Raw genomic sequence first — 19770 nt, 5'->3', positions numbered from 1 at the left:
CCGCCTACCCGGGAGGTGACCACATGGCGTGGCAGACCTCTCCTGACCCGCTCACTGCTCCCCTCAGCAGTGTACTTTGTCGATCTTCCTGTTCTGCTCCCCGCTTGTCTCTGGTGAAACCTCTCGCCACCCCTGAGCCTCTGGCCTGTACCCCAGTTCTGTATGTACAACTAAATCTTAAAAAAAAATGTCAAAGTTCATTGCTTTGTTGAGTTCTCCAAACAGAGTTAACTTAAATGTCTTAAACCTACCACAGTGCCCTGAACTTCTGTCATTTTTGTACCACTACATAGACTTTTGTTTTAAGAACTGAGGATATCTAGCTGCTTCATATGGGGAAGAAGTTGTCATATTGCAAAAAGATAAGATTTGTTCTTTATGAACCCAAAACGTGATGGATAGTGGTAATAGTAACTATAATTATAACTATTTTAGAGGAAAAGTTGACATCTAATAGGCATACACACACACACAGAGCCAAAGAGTTTTCTAACAGCATTAATATATTTTCTGGGCCTCACTGGTGGCACAAGGGGTTAAGTCCTCAGAACAATGTAGCTAACAACAGCAAACCTCTCCTGTCTCGCCTGCTGCTCCCCACAGCAGTGTATTTCAGTCAATCGGCCTATTCTGCTCTCCACTCTGCTTCTGGTGAACGCTCTCACTCCCTGCACCTCTGGCCTACACTGCATAAATAAATAAAAATAAATCTTAAAAAAACTAAAAATAAATATATTTCCCCTTCATCTTCACAACAACTCTATGAAATCATTACTATGATTATTCTAATTTTGTAGATGAAAAAATTGAGACACAAAAGTTAAGCGTCTTGCATAATATCAAACTGCTAGTAAGCAGGAAGCCAGTCTTCAAGCCAGGCAGTCCATTGCCAAAGGACTAGTGGATCAATAGTAAAGTGATGCCAAGTTCATTGCAACGGTGTGTGGGTTGGGCAGCCCCTCTGAAGGGAGTGTGTCCTGGCAAGTGGGAGGTGGGCATGCTGCCACTGTTGGGGAGTTCCTGCTTCACTAGGACACTGGCGCGCTACCCCTGGGATGCTCAGTTTTTTCACTCCTTCTACTAAGTTACTGATTATGAGCACAGTTTTATTTTCTAGATATGGGCAGATATTACCGTCACATTTTTTATATTCATCTGGCAGTCAGCATCTCATTCAAAGAGCAGAGGATCAGTTTGTCATCACAAATGGCATTCAGATTTCTGTTGAAAGAACACATTTGGGTTTGTATACCTATTCTGTGCGCCACCAGGGAGGGCCTGTATACCTATTCTAAAACTGCCTCCCTTTCTCCTTGGAAGCAGATGGCAAATTATGTATTGTCTGTTTCTTTTCTAAAGCCAAGGAGCTTGTCAGTGAGAAGGATGCCACCTCACACCTGCAGTTGGTACGACTGTTAGGCAAGCCTCAGTCAGGATGGATGCTAAGGTTCAAGCAGGCAGTGAGGCTGAGATGATGCTGACTTGAGGGCCAGGTAAGCATCCAGTAACCAGTCTCTGCAAGTCCCTCCAGAACACTAAACAACCCACTTCCTTTCTGCTGGAAGTCCTGAGTCTAAGAAGAGTCTCTAAAGGAGAAATGAAGTATTAGATTTGTTGAAACGCTGCCCAGTTAGTTTTTCTTCTCTGTATTCCCCCCTTTCTTCATTTAACTAAATATTAAGACACAATTTCAATCCCATCACATACTATGAAGCTTGTAAACAAAGGAATCGGATAATGTACCAAGTTCATTGTTCAGCCTTGAAATAATAAAGATGAGAATCTTGACTGGGCCCACAGAATCTCTAAAGCAGTGCGAACAAGTGCCCTTTGCTATTCTCGTGGCCAAAAAGCAGGCGGCTAGGCTTTAAGCAAGTTCTTCAGATCTTCCTCTCCGATTTTCAGTTCTTTGCCAACGACTTCAAAAAGCCCTTTCTGGGCACCTAGAAGGCTGGACGAACATGTCTTCTTTTAGGATCTGAAGGATTTTGACTATTGTTACTTCCACAAGTGAGGCTAGTTCAAAAAAACCACAGCAAGTCTTAGGCAGAAACAGAGCAGAAGGCAGAGGGGAGGGCTGGGGAGGTGGGTAGGAGGCAGCCTGCAGGAGCCTGCTGTGCCATGCCAGGAGCCAGGCTTCCCTGGTGAACACAGATTGCTGCCGAGTGTAATCACAAGAGTCAGCACTAAAAATGGTGATCCATCCTTGATAAGATGAAGGCTCTCAAGATACAGAGAACCAGTTCTGTGTGGTAATGGGAAGGAAAGGGGAAAGGAGTAGCGAAAGAACTAGAAGAAAGAAAATAAAAATGTAAAGAGGAGGAGATGCCAGTATTACCCCTAATCCTGACCCCAAGACACCCTCATTTCCATCTCCTGTGGCCTGAAGAGAAGGACAATACAGGAAAGGGAGATGCTGGGTATGGAAGATCCATTCACCCACCTCTTAAGAGTTTGGGTCTTTTTGTTTTTTTTTGTTTTTTTTTTTTTTTTTTTTTTTTTTTGTTCTGAGGACTGACATGTATTGTGAGTCACAGTCCAATATGAAAAATCCTGCATCTATTAGGGATATAATTTATTATTTGAAAATGTCGACACAAGAGGAAATAAGGTAAAAAATGTTAATTGTTAAGAGTAGGAATAAATGGACATATTTAGGGAAAAGAAAAGGGGCAGGGAAGAGATAAACACAAGATGTAAGGTAGGTGCTATTTGAAGGAACAAGATTCTTGAGGAGGCAGTAGGAGTAATTTGAGACCTTAGTTTTTAGTAAACTTCAGCAGCAGAGAGGTTATAAATTTCTGGTAGAGAAGATCTTAGTGAAAACGAGATCTAAAGTTTGACATACCATGGACTAGCTAAGAGGACAATTTCCAGTCATACCTGACATCAGCATGTGCATGGCTTATAGGTCAACCTCGTTTTACTCCTCATTCAGGATAGGTTTCATTATCATCATGTTTCAGATGAAGCAACTGAGCTGAGAGGGTTAAATGGTTTCCCAAGGTCTTACTGCCGCTAACTGGGAGAGCGAGGCCCCCTCTGACTGCTAGTCCAGAGCTGACCCTCTCTCCCATGACTCCAAGAAACATCATTGAGGGGAAGATGGGCTTGGAGGAGTCAAGGACCAAGATCAGCAATGCAATATCCACGGCCCAGGTCTGAGGATGGAAGGGTACACTGGAAGTTTATTTAAAAATGTGGAAGGATCGTAAAACTCAGCAATGGCACTAAAGTAACCAAGAGGATGGAGTGTATACTAGTTCTCCCAAGGTCCAGGAAATTGGGGGTCATAGGGAGAAGTGAGGAAGCCAGAGTATTTTAGGACAAGGAATTATAAGCAGTGCAATGTAACAGACCGTAAAACTATTTCCTCACTATCAACAGGGTTTGAAAGACACAAGATGGTTTAAGGTGGAGTGAGTGAATTAGTGAGTGAGTTAATGAAAGGCAAAAAATCAAGACAGAGAGTGCTGACGAATGACCAACAACAGCAGGGATAAGGACAGGGAAAGAGACCACGAGTGGGGAGTTTCTGGGGAAGATCAAAGGTGCTGGAAAAGCTGTGAACTTGTCCAAATTTCTGAGTCCTAGTTCCAAGGTTTTAGCTGGGATATTAGTGTAAACTGTGAAATGACTGTGATCTTTCAAGGAGACAAAGTATGGAAAAGCATCTGATGGTGCCAGGCATACAGCACGTGTTCAATAACCTTTGGGTGAAACAGTTGAGTCACGGTGACCTTGGGAAGTTTTCACCTCACTGGTGACTTTTGTCTTCAGCCAATACTGACTGAATATTATATGCTACGTGTCTGAGGTGATCTAATAATGAATCAGAACTGGCACTGCGCTTACCCTCAGGTGCATGGATAAGGCTTCTAAATGATCTGTTAGTAACATTCAGGGATCTATGTGAGACACTCAGTGATACTCAGGGGCAATATAAAATCCCTGTACATGCAGAGTACATGTGGGCACAACAACCAGAAACAGATGATACTAGGGGGGCTTATGTGTGATGGTGAAATGCAGAGTAGGATAAGGAGAGAGGGAGAAAATAGCACAGGTAGCCTGACAGGGTGACCAGGTAAGGCCTCTGTGGAGAGGTGACAACTAGGCAGAGATCAGAATGGAGTGAGATGTGTCAAAGTCCTGAGGAACAGCCTTCTAGATGGAGGGAAAGGCAAGAGAAAGAGACCTGAGACAAAAAACAGTAAGCAGGCTGCTACTGGGGCCATATGATGGAATGATAAAACAGAGAGTGATATTATATCATGGAGCTTGCTAAGACAGAAAGCTTACTAGGTGTTGGTGGGTTACTAGTGTGGTTGGGGTGGGGAGCAAATCTGAGAGAGGAAGTGGCTGAAAATCAGTCAGGAAGGTAAGTTAAGTCCAGGGTATAGAGGGCACAAGAAAGGACAGGAGAGGAAAGATTTACAACCCATCAGGCATACTAGCTATTATTGGAATAGAAATATATGTACTATAAATAATAGCTATTATTTATGTCAAAAACAACTTTTTTTTTTTCAAATGGCAGATGGCCAACAAGCATATGAAAAAATGTTAAACGTCACTTGCAATAAGGGAGATGCAAATTACATCTCCCTTGGTATCACAATGAGATACCACCTCACCCCAGTGAGAATGGCACATCTTCAAACAACTTGCAACAACAAATGTTGGTGAGAATGTGGAGAAAAAGGAACTCTCCTGCACTGCTGGTGGGAATGCAAACTGGTACAATCACTATTAAAAACTGGAGGTTCCTCAAACTGTTAAAAATGGAACTTTCATATGACCAGAAATCCCACTCCTAGGTATCCACCCAAAAGATACAATCACACTGACTCAAAAAGATAACCTGCACCCCCATGTTTACTGCTGCTTTATTTACAATTGGAAAGACATGGAAACAACCCAAATGCCCAAAAGTAGATGACTGAATTAAAAAAATGTGGTACATATACACAATGGAATATTACTCAGCAACCAAAAAAAATAAACACATGCCTTTTGCAGCAACATGGATGGAGCTGGAAAAGATCATCCTTAGTGAAATAAGCCAGAAAGAAAAGGAAAAATACCGGATGGTTTCACTCATTGCAGGAATAAGACGGACCAGACGAGAAAATATTAATAATGAACAGTTACATATCACAGACATTTTAGGGGGGTGGAGTGGAGAATGGGATCAAAAACAGTGGGGGGAGGGAAATGCACTGGACTATGGTGATGGCACACAGGTGATATGGTGATAGGAAGCTCTAGGGACTACAACTGAGATGGAAAATGCATAAAATGATGTAAAAATAATAACTTTTTTCATTAAATGAAATATTCATTTGGTGAACATCTCCCCGAGAAACATTACAGATGACAAACAGAGAGGGGGAAGGCTAATCCCGAGTCCCGGGAGGCAAGGAGGGACAATCACAGGAGGAACACGAGCTCTGCCGTGCCACTTGGAGGTGAACCCCACAGCTCCAGGGATGCGAGACCTGCAGAAGATGGTATGATCTGTGACTACTGACTTCCTAGATCACCCGTCTGCTTTTGTATTCCCAAGGCCACAGGGCACAAGGCCTCGAATAACCGGGACTGAAACATCTATCCAACTTGAATTTAGACACAAGTAGACAAGTACTGCCTCTGCTCGGTCTGGTCTGGCCCTTTCCTGTGGCTATGGTCATGTGTGGGAGACTCAGAGCTGTATTTATTCCTGATCATAGAGAAGGACAAAGAAAATTATGCAACGTCAGCCTTTCCAGGCTGACCACAAAGCTATCATGAAGAAGTGACCTACTGGTGCTCAAACACTGAAAAATGTTTGCATTGGCCTGAGGGCAGCAAGGGTGACATTGGAGGGAAAGAGGAAAAGCTGTGGAAGCAAATGAAACTGAACACTAAGCTGGAGTGTCACCTTCACCTGCACTGCACTGGCCCCAGAGCAAGTCACACTGTTAAGCCTGAAGGGAACGGTGCCTGCATCCCAGGGTGAGGCGGTGGATGCCTTGACCAGTAACATTGCCTTTCCTTAGATATCAGTGCTGAGGGCTTTAAAGAGAGGGAGAAAGCCAGGGCTGAAGATGAGTGTCCCTAACCCAACTGCCATCTAAATGCAGTGAAATGACATAGTGTGAGGGGGGACGAGACTGAACATGTAGAAGTGGAAATGCCCCCACAATCCCAGCATTCTCTGCGGGAAAGGACAATTACTTGGCAAAGGGAAAGCAGTGTGTCTCCCGAGAGATGCATTCCAGCTCAAACTAATAATGTGTTGCTTGAGGCAACCAATTTGTACAAACAAACCAGTGCTGGGGAGGGGGGTGGGGGGCACATGAAAATGAACCCCGCAATTGCTCCCTGCCCCCACAAAGCTCCCTCCTCTTCATCTTCCCTCCTACCTTTTTTCAGGAAAGTTTCCTTCCTCATTCCAATTCCACAGAAAAATGCCATCCACACAGGGCTTGCTCAGTGAGCCTACCCTTCAGTAAATGGGAAAGAAAGAATCTGCTTTTCTGTCAAAGTGATTGATTACAAAAAGTAGCTAGACATAAAATAGAACATCATTTTAGTTCAATTTTGCCATTTTTCTGCAACTTAAAATTCCTCCTCCCAACTAATCCTAGCTCTAAAATAAGAGTAATTCTAAAAACTAATGTTGTAATCATCATAATGGTTACTCCTTACAGTAGCTCAGAAACTTCATGTTCTTGGTCTCATTTAACCCTCAGAACAAACCTGCCAGTACAGTTTTAGTATTATTATTTCCATTCTACAGCTGAGGAAACTAAAGGTCACTGGAAATGAATAATCTGCCAAATATCATGGAGTGGGGGAGGAAAAGAGCTGGTATTTGCCCCATGGTCAAACTCAGAAGACTAGGGTTTTACATTATTTATATGTAGTTCTTGTAAGGAATAAATTAATACACAATCACGCAGCTTTTTTTTTTTAATCTAGAAAAGACTGTCATATTTGAAATACCAGATTCCAACCTTACCCCAAAGCCAACAGTCCCATCTCCACCTCCTCCTTAGAATCACAACAGTGATTCTAAGAGATTTAAAAATAGTTCCAGTAATAGACCAAACTTTATTTCTAAATGGAAATATTTTAATTCTTTTTTAAATTTTAGAGTGATCTATGGTTATTATGCATGATTCAAGTCCTACAAAATAAATTTAGTAGTAAGAAAGTTCCTCTACTCCAAGATAACCAATACTAGCAATTTGGGATATGTCTTACCAAACATTTTTCTGTATATTTAGAAACACAAATATATACTTATATATGCAATGCATACACTGTTTATAGAAAAAGTATAAGTAAGCCAAAACAGCACTCTGATTCTATAGCCTCTTCTGTAACCTATCCTTTTTTTATTAGCAGTATAACTGGAGCATTTTCAGTAACTGCATGGCATTCCATTTTATTGGCTGGATCTTTGGGCTTGTTTTTGTTGATATAAGCAGTGCTGCATAGTACACACAGGCACGTGTCTGTTACTGGGATAAACTGTTACTGACAAAGGCATTTAAACAGACATCAATGGCTAGACTGCCCTCTGGAAGGATCTTTCCCTAGTCCTTACATATAAATTCCCAACTTTTCACTCCCAACACTAGATACTTTCAATCACTTAAACTCTGTCAACCCCAAAGACCCTGTTGTTTAACCTGCATCACTGATTATGGAGGTTACTCTGAATCCCCAGTCTTTGCGAACTTCCTTGGCAAAATGTAAGGACTTCATGTGAGAAAATATCATTTGAATGTTATCTTTTTTTTGTTTTTTTAAAGATTTATATATATATATATATATATATATAAGAGCTGGGGGGTAGGCCAGAGGTGCGGTGAGTGATGAAAGGATTCACCAGAGATAGAATTGGGAGCAGAACAGGCTACTGAAATATACTGCTGAGGAGAAGAGCAGGAGACAGGAGAGGTCTGTTGCGCCATGTGGGTCAGCTTGTTGGCCAGAGATTGAACTCAAGCTGAAGTGGCTGCCAATATCCTGATAGCGCTGAGACTTAACCCCTGAGCCAACAGGGAGGCTTGACATTTGGGCTTTAGCAAATGTTCTTCAACCTTAGTGAGCAATTCTCAGATCTGCAGAGAACCTTCCTAACCCACAGGTTTGCAGGCAGCTGGCTGTTGCTGTTTTCCCACGAGTCTTTCCATCTGCCCTAAGAGGCACTGCTCTCACTAAACTCTAATTGCCTTCCCTTCCTCTCAAATATATATATACCCAGAGCCCCCACTAGATTGTAATTTGCTTAGGCGCTGTGGCTCCTCATTATGCAGGCAGGTCCTCCGGGGGTTTGGCACATTTGTAGATTCTTATTTGTTAATGAACGAGTCAACTGTGCTTCGTTGTACAGGGACCAGGAGGTCATCACGCAGATATTCTTCAAGGCCTTTGAAACTCAGATCTTTTGTCAGTGTAAAAATCCTAAGGGCACTATGTTAATTGCATGAACAGTATATAGGACTGAAAAAGAAACTATTTACATTAAAGTAGGTATTAAATATTAAAACAAATTTCATGAATTTTTGATACAGTAATAGCTGTATTTCTTTATTAACTATTAATAGAGTCAATAAATATCATGATTTCCAAGTAGCCATAAATCAATATTTTGAGATTTGTCTCAACTCTAATATGCTAAGGAAACATCTGTGATTTCTGTTGATGATTAAGTGGAAGGTATTGCTGGTGCTACTGTGGTTCACTGCCTACATCTGAAACTAAGGAAAAAGCTCACTTTACCAAACACCCCAGGGACCAGAGGCAAGAAAGATGGAAATCATCCATGTTAATGGACCACGTGGATTTTTTTTTTTAAGATTTATTTATTTATGCATATAAGAACTGGGGTACAGACTACAGGTGCAGGGACAGTGAGAGGACTCACCAGAGACAGAGAGGGGAGTAAAACAGGCAAATGGACTGAAATACACTGTTGAGGGGAGCAGCAGGGAGACAGAAGAGGTCTGCTGCACCATGTGGCTCAGCTCCCTGGTTGGGAATCGAACGCCTGCTGCAGTGGCAATGGATTGTCTCACAGTGCTGGACTTTCAACCGCTGCACCACCAGGGAGAGCCCTGGACCATGTGGACTCTAAGTGGTTCTAAGTATGTAGTCTTGATCACCTGTTTGGAACTAAATTCTGATCTGTGGGACTGAAGGCAGGACGGTGGTCCTTCCAGAGTTCAGGCAGGAGGGGTAGACCTGCACAGCGCCGGCAAGCTGGTGTTGATCTTAACTGTGCCCTGTGCAGCTGTGGGCACTGGAGTTCTCATCTATAAAAGGAGGGTAGCATCACTAGGAAGAACATCACAGAAGGTAATCAAGAAAAGGCATTTCAGTTGTCACCTTCTTGAGGATTAGTCCATTAGCAATTTGAAGAGAATCTTGCAAAATGTCTGGTTGGAGGCCACGGATTTTTTTTAATGAAGTGATGATAAAATATCTAGGTTATTTATTTGGAACACAACACCTTAGGCACTGCCACAGTCTCTTAGGTTTTGCTTCTATGGTTCAGTACCCACAAGAATCTACTTCAATACCATAGAAAATCTCTCCCCAACTCATCTCCTTTGTATTCTCAGAGGTGAATACACAGGGAAGGAACATATAGCTGTTTTGGTCAGAGAATAAGTGAGATTTGGAGATACACAAATTTAATAGGACGCTCTGACCTACCATTACACCCATACACATCTGTTGTTGTTTTTTTTTTTTTTTTAATCTACAAGATGGTGGCATAATGGGTTAAAGCACAGCACTATGAAGCAATCACAGCCATGAGTTCAATCCCCACCAGGGAGGTGACCTACATGGTGTAGCAGACCTCTGTAGATCTGCCTGCTGCTCCCCTCACAGTGTATTTCAGTCCATCTACTTGTTCTGCTCCCCACTCTGTCTCTGATGAGTCCTCTCACTGCCTTTGCACCTCTGAGTCCTCTCACTGCCTCTGCACCTCTAGCCTGTACCCCAGTTCTGTGTGCATAAATAAATAAATCTTTTTTTAAAATTACAAGAAAAAAAATTATAAGATTATAGCAAAACCCAAATAAGAACAAGGAAAAGACCCTACCTGATGGTGCAGAGAGTTAAAACACTGCACTATGAAGCTATCTGTAGCCACAGCAGTACAAGTTCGATCTCCGGTCAGGGAGGTGACCTACACCAGACACACAGCAGACCTCTCCTGAACTTCCTACTGCTCCCTTCAGCAGTATATATCAATATATCTGCCTGCTCTGCTTCCCACTCTGTCTCTGATGAACTCTCTCACTCCGTGCACCTCTGGCCTGTACCCCAGTATTATATGCATAAATAAAAACATCTTTTAAAAAACAATAGAAGCAAAATGAATGGAGCTGGCTGTATAACTGCTGAACAATTGAAAATATGGGAAGAGAGTCTCATTTCCATAGTCGCTGCATCTAAGTGTTCTCTTTTCATTCCTCCCCCCCCCCATTGTGAAGCTACTTTTTATTAGTAAACATTCTTGAGCCTTTGTAGTTGGGGAATAGATTGGGGATGATGGTCTTCTAGTCCTAAATCAGAATAGTTAATGTATTTCACTTAGTTCCACTATGCAACTTCAATGTGCCAGGCAGCACAGTGCGAGTATAAAATGAATTTGATGTGGCTCCTGCTTCTAGGAAGGCTCAGCCTAGCGGGGACTCCTCAACACATCAGTGGGGTCCAGATGAGAAGCTCATCAGGGAGGTCTGCACGTATGTAACTGTGATATCCACAGCGAGGGGAGGTTCCAGTTTCCCTGGCCCAACCAAGGAAGGTGGAGCTGAGTGGGAAAGAGAAGCTAGAGGAGACAAGCAGAGGGAAGGAAGATCAAGAGACAATTTGGAGGAGGCACATGGAGCAGAGACGTGTGAGAAGCTGCACTTGCTTCCTGGCCTTCGACTTGGGGATATGGAGTAGACACTTGAAAGAGACAGAGACATGGGTAAGAGGTCTCGAGGGAGGCTGACAGTGGCAGCCTTTATCTTGGCTTTGGTTTTGATTTTGCTCTTTTTCTTCCAGACTTGCCTGGCTCCTCCTGCTCCTTTCCTATGGGCCCCTGCCAGAAGGTGCCTTAGACTTGCGACAAGCTTTTGGGCCTCAGTGGTCCTGCTCTGGTCCAATCCTGTTTGGCTGGGCTTTTACCCATGGGGGGGGAAGGGTAATTTGGGATGCTTCACATGGAAACTATTTTATCTGTTCTTTCCCTTCTCTTCATTGCACACTGATTGTATTAAAGTTCTTTTCCACTGAGAAGAGTATGTTTCTTTTCTGCCAAAGAGTATGTTTGTTTTTATGCAGCAGATGGCAGAACCCATTTAGAGCAGGCAGGTTTGAGGACCCCAGGGTGCTGCTCATTCTGCCCCATAACACTTACATCTCACAGAGAAGCAATCCGGATCTACAGAAAGTCGCATTCACAAATACCAGCCAGCTACAGTACCTGGCAGGTGGAAGGTGAGCCAAAGAGAGAGAGCTGGGCGAGAGCCCAGTGCCATGCTTTAGTTGTGTGGCTTTAGCCAAATCATCTCATCTCCTCTAGCTGTTGTTCTGCATCCATAAAATGGGACGGTGACATTGTAACAGGGTGGTCCCCGGGAAAAGGGGAGGTTCCAGTTTCCTGTCCCACCCGAGGAAGGTGGAGCTGAGCAGGAAGGGAAAAAGCTGGAGAGGAGAGAAGGGTGGAGAGCAAGAAGCAAGGCTGGAGGAGGCCCCTGGAGCAGGGAGATATGTGAAGAAGCTCCACTTGCTTTTTGGTCTCAGGCTGGGTAAAACAAATGAGAGACCCGCGGGATGTTCACTATGGCAGTTTTGATTTTGATTTTGCTCTTTTCATTCCAGACATGCTGGGCCTCTTCTGCCCCTTTCCTATGGGTCCCCACCAAAAGGTGCCTTAGGCTTGTGACAGGCTTTGGCCTCAGTGGTCCTGCTTTGGGCCAACCCTGTATGGTTGGACATTTACCTACTGGGTAAATAAGTAACTTTGGAGACTTCGTTTGGAAACTTTATTCTTCTCTTTTCTTCACTGCACACTAATTGTATTAAAGTTCCTTTCCATTAAAGGTCTTATGCATTAGAGTATGTTTTGTCTTGTGGTGGATGGTAGAACCTATTTAAAGTGGTCAGATTTGGGGGTCTTGGGGTACACCACTCCTTGTACTGTTAATGAGCCCTAGGGCAAGTTAGGGCTAATTAGGCAGCTTCAGGAACTTCAGGCTAATTAAGGGAGGCCCTAGAGATAAAGGCAACAAATTCCAAAGGGGGCCAATCAACATCAGGACATTCCTGGACAGGAGAATAAAGAAAGAGACATTTAGGCAGTAGTGAGACCATGGAGAACAAATCAGAGACTGATGGAGCTTTGGATAATCAGGGAAAGAAGGTCTATACGTCCTGAGTCATGATTCTATCTTGGCTCCCTCGCCCCTCCCTGGCTCCAGCGGCCTGGGAGTGCCGCTTTATTTCTGTTCCCTTTCTCCTTAATAAACTCTTTCTTTCTCTAAGCAAATCTGCCTCTTCTTGCTTGCTTGCCTGAGCATCAGCGAAGTTCCTGCCTCAGCTTCGTGAGACGCCAGCCAGTGGTCTGATGGCGGGGACTCAGCTCTGCCCCTGCAGCCGTGGGTCCGTTCCTGGCTGGGGGACCAGGCCTGAGAACTAGACATTATGGCATCAGGAACAATACCTACTTTAAGACTGTGAGCATTAAATGAGATGATAGAAACCAATTTTTAAATTATATGTAAGAACCCTTTTAATGGCAAAAATCTATTTGCAGATTTTATTTTCAAGGGCAGATAATGCTATAACTGACTCTTCTGTATGTTCAATGACTAGTAAAACACCTGTTTTACTCAATAACATTTGTTTTTCTGAGAAAGTTTTGAACCTCTCTGAACAAACTTTCAAAGAAAGCCATCATTAGTTTGTTTTTATTTTAAATAGAGAATAAAACCCCAAGTACAAAACTTAATGGAAATAAGCACAGCAAATTCCTGGGGTATCCTAAAAACAGAAATAAAACCAAAATGATGACTATGAAATGAAAGGGGGAAAAAAGCCATTTGATCTAAAAATGTATTCGGCTTTCTTGATTTTGAGGAAGACACCGCTGTTGTAGGTGAATATAAATATTGCTGAATTTTTTAACTAGGGGAAAGAATTTTTAAAATGTGTTAACTTATTTTCCTCCCAAGCCAAATCTTTTCAAGGGAAAGAAAAAGATAATAATAACAATAATAAAAATAACCACAAATGTGTCTTAAGAACCACAAGAATCCCCTGTATATCCAACCTGCACAGCGATAATCACTGTTTATGGGAACCTGGGCCCTTGAGCCTGAACGTGGGCTCCACCAGCTGCAGCAGGATTAAGGCAAAACTAACAACAGAAAAACCTGTTAGATCTTGCAAGGAGACCCACGGCCCAGGTGATGCTCCCAGGCTACCACCACCAGCAAAGACAGACTTTCTGAGCACCTAAAGAGTTCTTGTCACAGAAATCGACATCTCAAGTCCACAGCTTTCTGGCCATCACAGACACACACTTCAGAGAGAGAACAAATGGAACAGGCTATCCTGCTCTGGCAGAATTCCACTGTGATCAGTTAAATGCAAATGAATCAAGAACACCTGGTCTACATTTGCTTTCAAGCCCTTGAGGGTTTAAATACAAAGGAAGTTTGGCAAACTGTAGGCTTGGTCTGCTGGATGTAAACGTGAAAAAAAGAAAAAAAAAAATGGCCAAGCAGAGCAGGAGACCAAGCAGGGGCTCACTGTGGACATCTGGGAAAGGTTGTTAGTAGATATCTTTCTGGCTTCTCTGGTTTCCTAATACTACAGCAATGGCATATTCTTCCAAGTCACTTTTGCTGCTTATGGAAGTTTGGGTTTCTCCACATTAAGAGGGAGAGGGGACAGCTACCTTTACTTGTCTATGTTTATAAGTGTGTATACTTACAATAATGTAGACACATATAAATATAATTTTAGGTCTCTTCAGAGTCTGTGCTCAGCTAGCACATGCTATAAATCTCTAAGAGAGAGCACAGAGTGACCTACCACATCGTCCCCAGAATCCTGGTTTTCCTTGAGTTGGGGCCTGAATCACACTTGGCAGAACTGCTAGACTCTTCAAGCCAATTGGTTTGGGGGTGTCGGAGGAGCAAAAGCCTCTCACCACCTGCAGCCTAGCACCTTTCATCCTGAAGCTGGTGGTGTGCTGTTAACTCTGCTCACAGCTGCAGCGCCGCCCACCCCAGTAACCCTTGAACCACCAGTTCTCTTCCCACAAAGCTGCACTGAGAATTCGTAGACAAACCCTCAGATAAATAAGTGGACAGAAGCAAATCTTTACTCGGAGAGTGAAGGAAACTTTACTTAGCGGAAAAAGAACAAAAGCAGACTCCCAGGCAGGGATGCCAACGAGGGCAGAAGAAGCCCCGTGGGTTCCTGTCTAGGGGATATTTAAACCTTTTTTTCTCCAAAAATCTCTTCATCCTCTTTGTGATGGGTTCTCTCAGTGGCTGAACATCCCTGGACAGCTGTGTCCAGGCTTGCAGTTCTTATTTTGGTCTTTTACTGTCCACGTCCAAGTTCTCTTAAAATTCCCTATCCTTATTCGTCACCCTGGTTTCTCTGCCCTTTAACTCTCCCCAAGTCCCTGCCTTGAAGCTACCTTCCTCATCCTAACTTGCCCAAGGACTCAGCTCCAGGATCCACTCAGCACTGATTAGATACTTGTAATGAGCTTTGTCCAGTCTGGACAGCTTTGGCTTGTATATATACCTGAATATTATCATCCCCTTCTTAAGTTTACACTTTTCTGTACATGAAAGAAAACCAAAATGGAAGGCCACTTAATAGCAGCTTAGGTTACTGCAAACATTCTCTCTGTTCCTCCATGATTGCAGTAGGCTGCCAAGGCAGAAGACTTCTTTTTATCCCCACTATACTTATTCTTATTTAAAGATTTATTTATTTATACATACAAGAACTGGGGCACATGCCAGAGGTGTGGGGATTAGTAGGGTTCACCAGAGACAGAGTGGGGAGCATAACAGGTGGATCCACTGAAATACACTGCTGAGGGGAGCAGCAGGCGAGATAGAAGAGGTCTGCTGTGCCATGTGGGTCAGCTCCCTGCCAAGGATTGAGTTTGTGCTGCAGTGACTGCAGAGAGCTTCATGTGCTTCACTCTAACCCACTGTGCCATCAGGGAGACCCCACCCCCAACTACATTCTTACTGTTTATAAACCCATGTCAGAATCGTGGCAACCAGGCCACTTCTGACTGGTGAGCCAGGCAGGATGTACCTGCCATGGGCAGGGGACCTGGAGAAGTGGGGGGTGAGAGAGGAAGTGTGATCACTCCACAGTGAATCCTCCCTGAGAGGGATTCAGTTCCAAGTCTCCTGCCATGTGCGCTAGAGAGCTAAGCCCCAGAGCAAACATCAACACTGCTCCCCAGCTCTCCCCACACCCTGTGATTTACCCAAGGTAAAGGATTTGTTTGCCTTCCTCCTAATTATCATCTCGGTGAGAAAATGAGAAGCAAGTGCAGGCTGATCACAGTCTTCCCCGCCGCAGTAATGTGGGAATCGGGACTGCCAGAGTCCTGCAGAACTCCCGGCCACAGATGACAGGGAGGAGTCTGTGCGGAGCCACAGGGCCAAGGTAAACAGGCTCCACACAGGAGATGAATCACCGGCGTCTGCCTGGTCGCCTGCTCACACAAAGCTGCCAGGGTGAGCAGCAGCCTGGGCTGGCTGACAGAGCTCCTGTAAGGAGCAATCCTCATGCTTTCCTTACCTTCTATTTCCACACAGCTAACACATTGGGGAGAGGACACACGACAAAAGTCTCCCCAGGGCAGTTCCTCACCAGGACCCCCAAATCTTCAGCACAGAAATTCATCACCAGGGACTTCCCTGCACCACTCATTTACCTCTGGCTTATTGCTGAGAGCTGCAAAAGCCTCCAGGTCTCAACCCACACATGTGTAGTTTATAGTCTTCATGGGCAATAAAGTGAGCAGTAATTATCCTTTTTTTCAAAGGGAAATGCAGCATAGCGCTATTAAGCTAGAGGCTTTGTTGAAATTCCTAGTGCTCTCTGCTCTGAGCAAGCACCTTCACACACACCCCACTGCCGCCTGGGGAGGGACGCTCGCCCCCATCCAGATGAGGAAGGGAGCTCTGTGGAGGGACTGCGGTGCCGCCAGGAGGCAGAGACAGAGGCATCTGCTCCACAGCCTCCCAGGAATTTGGTTCACCCTGAGTGAACCGCCCAGCCCCAGAGCAGACCTCTCCCAGAGCTGGCCACGGTCTTGGGCCTGGTGCCGGGCAGAGCACAGTGAGTCTGGGGACAGATTACTTTGAAGCTCTCAACAGCTCAACTGAAAGCATTTAAGTCCCCGTGGCTGGAGCAGACAGATAGGAGCCAAAGCTTGGACTTCTTGGTCACTCCCTTAGACCTTATTTTTTCCTACTCCTTCTTCCATCCTGGGATCTCTGGTGCGTTAATGGCTCTTCAAAGCCAGACTCCATCTGCCTGCATAGGTCAGGATGTTCAGGAAGGGACTCTGGGGGCCTCCCAGCTGGAGTCTAAGAAGGCTTCTGGAACCTTTCAACTCTCAGCCTCACCTTCGCAGGGCCCTGTGGCCACCTGTGGGCATGGAGGAGAGTGGAAGTGAGAGGCAAAGGAAGACCACGCCACCATGAGCAGATGGAGGCAGCCCCAAGCACCCAGGCAGCTTGGGTCAAGGCCTGATCATGAAAGAATTGGGAGGTTTCAAAAATGCAGACTTCAGAGACTTGTTTAAATAATATATAAGGTGGGCACACAATACTAATCTCAACACTCTCATAATTGTTAAGGAAGCAAGATTTTTCTTCAGGCACCACCTGTTACTTAAAGTTCCTTTGATACTATTTGTGTTAAAAAAAAAAACCTCCAAAGCCATGTGTGTACACACACACACACACACACACACACACGGTGTGGGGTGTGCACACACACATATATTCGTGTATACACACCTACATACATTCACGTCTACATACATACATATTCCTGTCTACATACATATGCATGAGTATATTGTGTATCATGAATCCTGTATAATTCTGCACAGAATGTCTGGAAGGCGACCCCAAACTACTAACTATGATGACTTAGGCAAACGGCCAGATCTGGAAACGCCTGAACACTGCCTGGGAACTTTGAGACTAATCACATAGGTTCATCCACTTTATTAGCCGTGTTCTCTTAGACAAGTTTTGTAACCTTCCACCAACTTGGGGTCAGTTAGGAAATGGGGAGAATGACACCTGCTGGGACTGAAAGGTACACAGAGCTTGCTCAGTATGCGCTGGCTATGATTTTAACTGCTGCAGGAAAGAAAGATACCAAAAGCTCCAACCCCCTGTAGCTATGGAAACTGCCACCTGCTGAAGGGGAGACTGAGCATCACCCAGCATCCCAGTTCTACATTTCATCTCTGGGGCAACATCAGTCTCAAGGTTATTTAACTCCCAGGGCGAACTAACTCCTGGGGTGGTTGTTATTGTACATGGGGATCACCGTTACTGTCAGCCCACATCTATTCTCCACCCATGCCCGCCTGTTCTGTGGCCTCCTGCGTGACCTCTGTGGACTGCCTTCCCAGAGCCTGTGCTCTTTGCCTTCAGATTGGGCTCTGCCCATGGACAGGACTGGCACAAGGTCTGGGTATTTATTCCCCACTCTTGCCTGGCATGGTGTTATTCTTTCTACAGCATGGGCCTGTGGGGAAGCCTCTTCCATGATACCAGCTAACCTTATAAACGTCCTTGCATTCAAATTTCTTCAGATGGGCCCTTCAGAGAGTGCCACCTGTTTCCGTGGAGACCCTGATCAAAGCAACAGGGGAAGAGGTTTTCTCAATGTGAATAGTAACCCTAGCAGGACTTTTTAAAAAAGATTTATTTATTTATGCATATAGAACTAGGGTACAGGCCAGAGGTGCAGGGGCAGTGAGAGGATTCACCAGAGACAGAGTGGGATACAGATTGATGGAGTACACTGCTGAGGGGAGCAGTGGGCGGGCCAGGAGAGGTCTGCCACGCCGTACCGATCACTCCAGGGTGGAGATCAAACTCATGCAGAAGTGGCTTTAGCTTCTTAGTGCTGTGCTTTAACCCGCTGCACCACCAGAGAGGGCCCCCTAGCAGGACTTTTAAAAAAAGAATGACTAAAACTAATCATCAGTTTTGGACACACATTATTAATGACCAACTCCAACTAGATTCTGATTTCATCATTTGAACCTCTAGAAGTAAAAAGCAATTTTCACCTAATGATGAAGTAGAGAGGCCACTGAGCACATACTGCCCAAGCCTACAGGTGCTGACTTTTCCTGTAGGAGGAGCCCACTTCCCATCTCTCTAAAGCAGGAAGAGCCCCAGAGAAGAGGGACAGAACATTTGCTCTGTGTAAGAGACTAGGGAGCTGTCCACGTGAACGGTGTCACTTGAAGCTGAGAACAGCATGCTAAGGTTAAGTACTGTCATTGTCCCCACATTCAGATGATAAAAATGAAGTGTAAATACACTGAGGATCTTGCCCAAGGTCACAAAGCTGGTAAATGGCACAACAAGGATTAAACTTGAGCAGCCTGATTCCAGAATCTGTTCTCTTAACCATTTGCATCCTAAACAGGGAAGCTTGGAAAGAAGGCTGAGGGCAAGGAGAAACAAAGAAAGCAGCAAGCACAGCCTCTCTTCTAACTTCCTCAGCATCTGACAACACCTTCCCGCCCATGAAATGCTCTCCCAATGGGTCACAGTTGTAGGGGACACATGGCAGCCACTGACCAGGATCACCAGCCATGAAAGTCAACCATCATCAAGACAGGGGCTGCGAAAACAAAATGCTATGAAGAACTGTGGCTGGTGAAGAGAGAGACTGTGAGGAACTAGGATTCACTACAATATTGTTAAGTAACAAACCAAGTCCTGTCCAAAGGCTTCAGTCGGCAAGAGAGATCTCTTTCTACTGGTAGAACACCCTGAAGCAGCACATAGCATGAAGGCAAATGTTACCTGCATTGGAAAAGGGATTCAGAGACAAATTCCTGACTGACATGTTTAAGAGGAAAAACAGATACTGTAGGGCACACTGGGTAATTTCTGCCACAGAGAAACTATCAGTAACTCTAGCACTTTCAAAGGAAAACAATCCCTTGGACCAAATAACCAAAATACCAAAGACACATCTTTGCAATGCTATCTTAGAGCAAAGCTGCTACACAGACTTGCTCACAAGCCCATATTCCACCTGCAGAGGCAGCCAGCAATCCAGCATAGGCTGCACGTACTGGAAATCAGTCAAGGCAATGGTGGGGTGCTACAGATTGCTGGAAAACCCAATTCAGGCAGGCCAGAAAATAATATAACTGCAAAATGAATTGTAGCCTGGGCACAGAGGCTGAGTACCGATTCTCATTCTGCTTCATGGAATATTTACTTTGTCTCTGCTTAAGTCTACCTCCCTCTTGCTAAAGAGGGAGGGTACGTGGGTGGTACGTGGGTGAGCACATTACAAATAGTTCAGTTAACCAAAGAGGAAATAAGTTGACAGGGTACCATCAGAAAAGAATACATGAAGACAGACTGTCAAATGGTTTCCCAAAATTAATAAATTGCTAACCAATCAGCCACAATCTATGTCCGTATTTCATCCCAATGAAAT

At 44.4% G+C, this 19770-nt stretch overlaps 1 protein-coding gene across 1 annotated transcript in view; it reads right to left on the bottom strand.

The window, feature by feature from the left end:
- Positions 1–19770, bottom strand: part of STON2 (stonin 2) — a 94379-nt gene that overhangs the window by 56992 nt on the left and 17617 nt on the right. The gene's annotated exons all lie outside the window — the stretch shown is intronic.

The sequence above is a fragment of the Condylura cristata genome, unplaced genomic scaffold (assembly GCF_000260355.1).
Source record: "Condylura cristata isolate star-nosed mole 26May11 unplaced genomic scaffold, ConCri1.0 scaffold00013, whole genome shotgun sequence".
NCBI classification, from domain to species: Eukaryota; Metazoa; Chordata; class Mammalia; order Eulipotyphla; family Talpidae; genus Condylura; species Condylura cristata.
Note: the sequence above shows the minus strand (reverse complement) of the source record. Positions and strands in the feature narration are given on the sequence as shown.